The following is a 9,410-nucleotide window of genomic DNA, read 5'->3' on the forward strand; positions in this document are numbered from 1 at the left end:
AAGTTAACTTTGACAGTGGAGCAGTGATATACAAAGTCTCTAAAGATGCAAAAACTGAATTCTTTATTGAAATATGTCCTACTTAAACTAAACTAAGGAAAAGTGTTGAATAAAATATTTTGTCCTTATCATTGGTTCATCTATTTAACAAGTAATTTCTTCCAAACTTTGAATAATATAAAAGCATGAAAAATAACCTACATTAAAAATCGTACTATTACAGTAGTGAAAGTTTCATCTTGAATAAAAGTTGTATTTTATTTTTAAAAAGTGACTTTCTGTATCACCTCATTTCTGCTACTTTCAGCCTAACTACAAATGTTAGCATGCAATAACTTATATTTATTTCCGCAAACATAATATAATAGGCTAGCAGAGGCTAGCCAGTTGAAGTAACCAGATCTGGCTACAGGTAAGTAGGTTGAGCAGCTATACTTCACTATTTACCAGTGAGTTTGCAAATTAGAGATTTTATGAAGTCTCTGAATGTGCATGAAGTTGCAACAACAGGTTAAGAATTCTAAGCATCTAAGTCTCTCTAAATATGTTTCAGAATGATTTCATCACTGACTGATATCACTGTTTCGGACAAACAGCTAGTTCAGGAAAATAATATTTTTCTCAAATAAGTTCAGACAAGAGATGTCATCTAGCAGGTAAAATGTAAAAAAATGAGAGGAATTCTGAAATGTATGAAAATAAATTTAAGAAGTTTACTTAGGAAATAAGGCAGGAGCCACAGGGCAAGATATGCCTACTAAAGAAGTGCAACATGAAAGTGTTGTTTAAAGAATAAATATTTATGGAGAAATGTTTATTTCGTAAACAAAACTTTACATTTAGAAAGTAGATTACTGCCTAAGGCTCAAATTAAACAATTTGGGGACTAGTACCTCTTCCATAAACCTCAAGAAAGTAGGGTACACTACTATCAAGGGGAACTTAACGGCTTTTTTATATTGTTAAGGCTGTTATGATATACATTGCATATTATAAATTATTTAATTCTAATCTCATGTCTCCCCTATAAATACTGCCTATTTAAGCTATAAACTTCAAAAAATGTTTGGAGTGTTCACTTGGGCATCTATTTTGAAGGGGTGGTATATTTCTATCAGACTAAATTTGCTTAAGCTATATCCTGGCTGTCGTATCAAAGGTGAGAAAAGGCAGAAATGGAAATAATGAAGGGCCAGGACACTGAGCTCATCACAAGTGACCTGGCACATGGAGGAATCTGACACGTTTGCACTCCAGTGAAGGAAGAGACTAAGCAAGAGACAGTGAATTCTAATTTGCCAGCTCGTTCTGCATAACTTACTGCTTTTGCAAATGCCGTTGTTTGGTGAGTTTGGTTTTTTGAACATGTTTTGGTTTTGTTTTGTTTCCCTGTTTTTGTTTTTTGTTTGTTTACACATTTTTTTAATCTTCCTCTTAGGGGCAATATAACTATGTAACATGTTTAACAAGCTGTGGCTGATTGACAGCTGGTTATAAAACGTTTTGGTAAAAATTGGCAAGAAAACTTGTCTTGGAATAGATCCCCCTGTCAGCTTTTCAAAAAGAATCTGCAACCAAGGGTGCAAAACAGTAGACAGTAATACACTCTCGTGTTTGCTCAAGATAGAAGTCTTGATTTTTCAGCTTTTGACCAAATAGTTTACAATTTTTTTCACACTGGTTCATCTATTAAAGTGCAAGGGATGCAACACGCTTATTTCAGATTTGTATCTGGTTTACACATTTTAATGGCTCTTGTTGTATACCATCAACTGCAAAGGCTAAACAGAATAACAAAGCCTAAGTTAAAAGAGGGAACTGGCTGTCCTGAACATTTTTTGTCATTTATATTACTCATGAAAGCCAATGTAGATAGCTTTTAAAAAACATAGCCCTTTTTAAAGGCCTTTGGGTTCTGACGTAGAGTTGTGATTTCAACCTGTACCTATACCCAGGTAAGAGAAATGGGCTGTATGGCCAGTGCCTACAGGAGGCTGTTTGGACCAACAGGCTCACATAGCGCCTTTGCTGAACGCTCTGAACCAGGCGGTGATGGCAGCTCAGTAGTAAAACACAGCCTTCGGGTAAACCTGACTTCGAAGTGCTCTTACGTTTTTAGAGGGCTTTTTTAGGTATCAACGTTACAATGTGGTGGCATGACTTGTCACAGAAACCTGCCTTTAACCTTGTGCAGAGAGCACTTCTTCCGGTTTCATATACCACAAAGTTAACCTCATACAGTGCTCTGAACTTGGCTGAGATCCTACGTAGAAGAATGTGCTTAGAGGATCAAATCAAGGTAACAGAAGTTGTGAAGTAAAAATTTTAAACCTAGAAAATGCTAATGCCATAACCAGCTGCTTCTTTATGGTAGCACTTTAGTTACTATTTCAGTTTAAGTAAGTTTAGACAGATTATATCTTTCACTTTTAAAGTTACATTTATTTTCCAATTTGTGACATTCTGGTTAGAATCAACAGATTTTATGCCTGGTTTCATGCCTTTATACCCTTAAAATACTTTTATAACCAGCTATTTGTTAAAGACAGATGTGCATTTTTCTTAATGCACACATGCACATCTACCATTTGATGGCAATACAAATTCAGCAAACAGATTGAGGGCTGAAGCAATGGTCTTATATTAGTAATTCACTGAGGGAGCAATAAATTTACACTGAAAAATATGCACTCAGATTTTGAGACATGACTACATCACAGCTGTGACAACAGACCTTTACAATTATGCACATTTCTGCATCCACCTTCCTGTGTAAAGCGGTGGTAACCCTCACTTGTTTTTCTGGAATGGAAAACATAAATACGAATGTTTTAGCTTGGTGAGGGAAGGGTACTTTCAAAGAAGTGGAAGATGCCACCTTTTCCTTAATGTCTGTATGAGTGTTCATCATTAGTGGCTACATATCTTTCACACAGAATCAAAAGGTATTGCAAATTCTATCATGGACTTCATGGCAACTCTAGGCCTTCTTTCTCTCTGAACAGAATCTCTAGAAGATTTAAAACTCTTTTCAACGTCTTTCTTGTACCTTTCTGCACTGTGCAATTAAACTTGCTGTCAACTACACTTGTATTGATGTTTGCTGATGGCAGCCAGAGTTCAGCATCTGGTTAACTTAATATGCTGTGTGTCTGTCTTCATTCCTCTAATGTCTCAAAGGTTTTTTATTATGTCCAGTTTTTACTTGAATATTCAAAACATACATGCAAAATCCATTTAGAAAAGTGCTATAATTTATTTTAGTGGAACAACAAAATAAAATCCAATCTAAGGAGAGAACCCAATGATAAAACTACTTTCCAGATAAAGGCTTATTAAAAATGCAACAAGCACACTTACCACTGAGTAGACTTGAGTGTACACAGTATTGTGTAAACATAGTCAGCACTTTAGTTATTTAATTTACTGAATTGCCATTCCTACACAAAGTGCAGGTCCCTGCAGAGTTTGTACTCTTCATGATTTTTATTATAAAATCAACGTCAAACAGCGTGACTGTCTTCTAGCTATTAGTTATGTGGTATGATCGTACTGTGAAAAGATCATAACACTAGTAATCTCTTAATACTAAGATTTCAGATGAGACCTTAACAGAGAGTTGGTAAAGAAAGACCTCTCAGAAGGCACGGACGAGCAGCAGAGCCCACCTTAAAGATGGTATGAAACTCTGGAGTTGCAAACACCGAGGGGAAAAGTGAAGCAAAATTTCCACTGTTTTGGCCAAAGAAGGCCCATTCGACTGGTTGGCTACAGATGGAGCTGAAACTTAAGTCCTTCCTTCAGGTACCACATGTCTATGTGGTCTTTTACGCCAACCTGTATTAGTGCTATCCATATTGCAGATCAGCTAAACAAATTAACTGCAATCCAAATGCCTTGTGCTCAGATTAAACAGGCCTTAATCTCAGATTATGAGTAAATCCAACTGCACATTTCACTATATTAAAAATGAGCCCATGCTTAGATTTTGCTGACAGGTCTGTGCTCTAAGTTGATTCCAGCCAGCTCCAAAAATACAGTACTCAAAGTGGGCCTCACCACAGCAGTTTGAGTATCACATCTTTGGATAAGAACTCATTTGTATTCCACTAATTTGTATGTATGCATAGCAAATGCACATTATTGAAGAAATGATCTTAAACATACAAATAAGGGTTTTGAAATCTCTTTAGAAAAACACTGAAGTCACAAAATATAAATAAAAGCTTAAATTCTAATTTTCATTTCAAATTCAAACTACATTTGAAAAGCAAGTTTACAAAATAAGATTTAAATGCATAGCAGTACTGCAAAGCCTGTGGAAGTGAAAAACAAAAACATTTGGCAAAAGTTCCACTCTGAAGGCAAAGATGGTGGGTTGCACTTCTTAAGGATGGTATTACCACAGGAAGTGTTCTTCAAGGTAACAGTGTAATTTGCTTTAATTGTAACTGAGAACATTTAAGCAAATACTGGGCTTTGGAGATGGAACAGTATAAAAGCAAAAAATGCACTCAATACCAGAATGCACAAGAAAGCTTAAAATCCATTTGTGCACAGAAGAAATTAGAATAATGCGCTTACCATTATTGGTTTTCTTTACCTTATCATATACACAGAATATATAGTTTATCCTTTGCTTTCTCTGATAGCTCATGTTATTTGCACTGTATTTGCCACTTCTCAGCTCCTTTCTAAAGTTCGGTCATTACCTAGAATTGCAATACTACACATTTTCACCTAGAAACATATGCAATGTTTCACATTACACTTTAGTTCAGCTTCACTAAATACAAAATAACTGCCTCCATAAAAAAGCAGCCTTTTAGCAAATTCTTTTCTTAAAAACATGAACTGACTGCAAGTGGACCAGAACAAAATATTTACAATTGCAGTAGCACAACTTCTCAACATTTTGTTTTAATAAAATTGACTTCTCTAATTCAAAAAATGATGATTTTTTTTTTCCATAAATTACTTGGGATCACTATAAGTAGGTTAATCCAGTCTGAGATGCGAAGAGTGGCAGCAACAAAATACAGGAAGATCACAACAGAGGGCTTCAGAAAATTACCTTCGAAACTTTTCTATCTTTGTTAGAGATTTGCAACCATTGAAAAGGAATTAGAAGTCAAAAAAGTATACAATCACACCAGAAAAAGGTTTTACTTTTTCTGTGGAATTTTATTATTACGTTGGTGCAAAAGTAATTGCAGTTTTGGACCATGAATTTTCAATCATTACAACTAGGCTCAAACACATCTTTATTAATCAAAATAGGAACCATTAACAATCAGCACATTTTTGACAATGAGAAATAAGTTTGTCTACTCCTGTAGTGTAAAAATCCATGTTTTAGGATTCAACATAGTCTTGGAAAGCATTTTCTGCACCCTGCTGGTTGTAGAAGCATTTTCCCTACAAAAAGTTGAGACGCTTGAAGAAGTAGTAGTCAGCTGGCGAGAGTTCAGGTGAATATGGTGGTTGAAGCAAAGCTTCTTGGCCCAATTCATTCAACTTTTGAAGCATTGGTTGTGTGACCTATGGTTGGGCATTGTTGTGATGAATTGGGCACTTTCTGTTGACTAATGCCAGCTGCAGGCATTGCAGTTTTTGGTGCACCTCACTGATTTGCTGAGCATACTTCTCAGAAGGAATGGTTTTGCCAGGATTCAGAATGCTGCAGTGGATCAGACTGGCAGCAGACTACCAGTGACTGACCTTTTTTTGGTGCAAGTTTTGCTCTGGGAAGTGCTTTGGAAGTTATTGGTCCAACCCCTGAGCTGGTCATTGCTGGTTGTCATATACAATCCACTTTTCATTGCACGTCACAATCCAATCGAGAAATGGTTCATTGTGTTTGCATAGGAGAAGATGACACTTCAAAACAATGTTGTTTTTGATTTTCGGTCAGCTCTTGAAGCACCCACATATTGAGCTTTTTCACCTTTCCAGTTTGCTTCAAATGCCGAATGACTACAGAATGGTCGACGTCGAGTTCTTCGGCAACTTCTCGTGTAGTTGTAAGAGGATCAGCTTCGATGATTGCACTCAATTGGTTGTTATCAACTTCCGGTGGCCAGCCACTATGTTTCTCATCTTCAAGGCTCTCATCATCTTCGCAAAACATCTTGAGCCACCACTGCACTGTACATTTGTTAGCAGTTCCTGGGCCAAATGCCTTATTGATATTGCGAGTTGTCTCCACTGCTTTACAACCCACTTTGAACTTAAATAAGAAAATGCTCAAATTTGCTTTTTGTCTAACATCATTTCCATAGTCTAAAATAAATATAAACAGCAAGTAATAAGTCAGCAGCAAAAAAACCATAACACAAGAAAAGCACATTAAAACAACGTATAACATAACCACATTTATTTAAGAATGTATTCCAATATCAAACAGCAAATTTCAACAATGCAAAAACCGCAATTACTGTTGAGCCAACCTATAAACATGTCGTCCTGGTGTTGGTACCTAAAGTTCTTGGATTCCCACAGAGACCAATAGTGACAAAGATCAGGTGATCAAAGCAAGGTGGAACTGTTCCAAGTATCATTCCACAGCCTGGCTTTGCTTGTTTGTACATAGCAATGCAGAATGAACCATACGTAGAAAATTGATTCCATACTCTTGCTAGAAAACTAATCAGGTACACAGATACTACAGTAACTAAAGTGTCATCTGTCTATATTTTGATAATTATAACTTGCTTCAATCAACTAGAACAGGAATTATGTAGTTATGGGTTAAAATAGGAGGAAAGTAGTTATGGGACAAAACAGAAGGTGAAATTTAGGCAGGGGGGAAATAAAACCCTGGAAATGTAGCGTGCACAAAAGGAGGAAAAACAAACAAACAAAAACCCAGCAACGTGGTTTGAAAACTAACCTAAAACTTTATTTAGCAAATCCCAGCTCACTATGTGATGCTAGTTTGAATGTAATGAGTTAGGTACTGCAGTACTGAACTCAGGCCCTAAAAACAATCAGCTGCAAATCAAACAACTTTTTTTGTCCCCTCACTGTTCTATGCAACCTAGGTTTGGGTGTTAGCTAGTATAAATCAATTTCAAATTCAGTTTAAAGCCGCTGATTCATTTCACAAGATGGACTAACTTTATTATTAATTTATTGTTATATCAATACATGAAGCACATGAAAAAATTCAAGCACTTGAACTTTGTTACTTAAGTCTCCAGAAGCCATATAAAGCCTATCTTTAATATATCCATTTATCTGCTGTGAAGTCTCTTCAAAATAACACAGTATGCAGGACTCACAGCTTTGATGGTAATAAATACTGGAAAAGGCCATTCCTGAGATAGCACTATTAATCAGGCCACACTCAGCTATTTTGTCAAAAATACCAGTCATTGTGTTAATTGCAAGGTTTCAGGTGACAATCAGCTTGCCGGCTCTGCTGATTGAGATGGATCTTTTAATGATAGCTTAGGTGATTATATTCAGTCTATATTTACAGATTGCTTAGGCTGCTTGATTGAAGGAATTACTGATGAAAAACTTGTGAGTGAGGTTGGGATTGTTTCCTAAGAACAAGAATGAAACTGGGCAGACAACAAAATCTGCAACTCTCAGCTTCTCTCCCTTCTATGGCCATACTGCAGGCCCAGCCCCCGGCTGCCATCAGGCTGCAAGTTCTCTCAGAGGAGCAAGTCAAGAACCATTCACACTAGCTGTGAAATGCTAAAAGAGCAAAACTGTTTCAACCTCGAAAATAAAAGGTACATCCAACTAAAACTCACACTGTATTTAAAATCTAGTTATTTAGAATTATCTTATTTTCTTGAAAGGAGCAAAGTTAGGGAATACTGTTCATATCCACTGAAAATATTGTTGCCTAGATGCCTAGATGTTGCAAAATAGTATAAAGCTTTTGCATTGGAAGCAGACAGTAAGGTCAACAGGAATGACCTGCAAATGCCCTTTATGTCCATTCGCACCTATTTTTTGCCATAGTGATAAATATATTGTAATAATGATAACTTATTCTATGATAATTTCTTCATGGGCCTGCCAACTGCCCCTAATTCTTTACTCTGGCACATGAACAGTACAGGCACCTTTTTTTTTTTTTTTTTTTTTTTTTTTATTTTTAATATTAGTTTCTTTTTTAACTGAAAAAGAGATTATTTTTCTAGAATTTTTTGAAGACTCCCCAGATCACAATTGAGTTTAAGACAGTCAAGAGTCAGGAAAATATTTATCCAGATTGCAGAAGAAAACAAAAGAACTCCCATTTATTCCCTGCAATAAGAATGAATATAGCTCTTACAATTATAAAATATCAGGAAATAGATAAATCTCATGTGCTTGGCCATATGATTACCATACATGGCAATGACAATCTCCGACCTAAACCATTGCACAGTACATGCACTCTTCAGGGAGGAACACTGCTTTACCAGGGGCTTACTCTGAAGCATTGCATCTGAACACAGCTCCTGGTAATCCCTTTCGGTAAGGCTAAACTAAACGTTCTTGGATGCAAGATTTACTGTTCAGTAATTATTTACACAGGTTGCAATATCAGTTAAACTGTTCTCCCAAGGATAGGCTGCTAACATTGCCAGAACTTCATTAAAAACATTCAGATTTGTCACTAGTGTAAAAGGAAAAGATTTGTATTGTCCTCCAGACACAAGGGATGGCAGGCTTGAAATGGTGATTGCATAAAAGGAAAGGTTCAGACACTTACTACTATGGAAATTTAATAGATGAGAACTTAAAGAACCTCACTGATAGAAGATTCTTGATGTCAGAAATCTATATTCTTTATTCACCAGCAATTTGTCCTTAATGTCCTGTTCTTAGTGAACTGCTCAGGAATTTGGCCTGTTTTCCTCAAGCTCTGCTAGTGTTCAAGGAGTGCTCACCAGATGCTTAGTACTGTGTACAACCAAGCCAGCACTGGCTGAGGAACAGACATATGTCAGGATGTATATCCTCATGGAATCTTCCTTCCATCTTCCTAGAGAAGCAGATCTTCATGTGCTTTCTCACCATCTCTGATTTCTTACTGAAACTCTTTCACTTTGTATAAATTACTTGCTACTTATTACAGGAGAATAAGGAGGGAAAGAGTCTGTGGCCTCCGTGTTCTAGGATAATCAGGCAGGTTACAACTCATAAACTCACTCTAGCCATCTGCTGAGCGGTTTTTAGTGTGTTAGCACTCCTGTTAGATTAGGCCCTGGAGTTAGAAGAGTCAGAGAATGACCAGAACTTTATGACCTGTTAGCTCCCTAGGGTGAAGAGTTACTGGTTTTATGCATCCTCACTGACAGACACACGTACAGATGTGGGATACCTATAAAGTTCAAAAGCAGCACCTGAGACAAAGTACTGAGCTCCCCATAAAGCTTAAAACATTGGACACTGATGCCCAA

Source organism: Nesoenas mayeri, assembly GCF_963082525.1.
Source record: "Nesoenas mayeri genome assembly, chromosome: 4".
In the NCBI taxonomy this organism is placed as follows: domain Eukaryota; kingdom Metazoa; phylum Chordata; class Aves; order Columbiformes; family Columbidae; genus Nesoenas; species Nesoenas mayeri.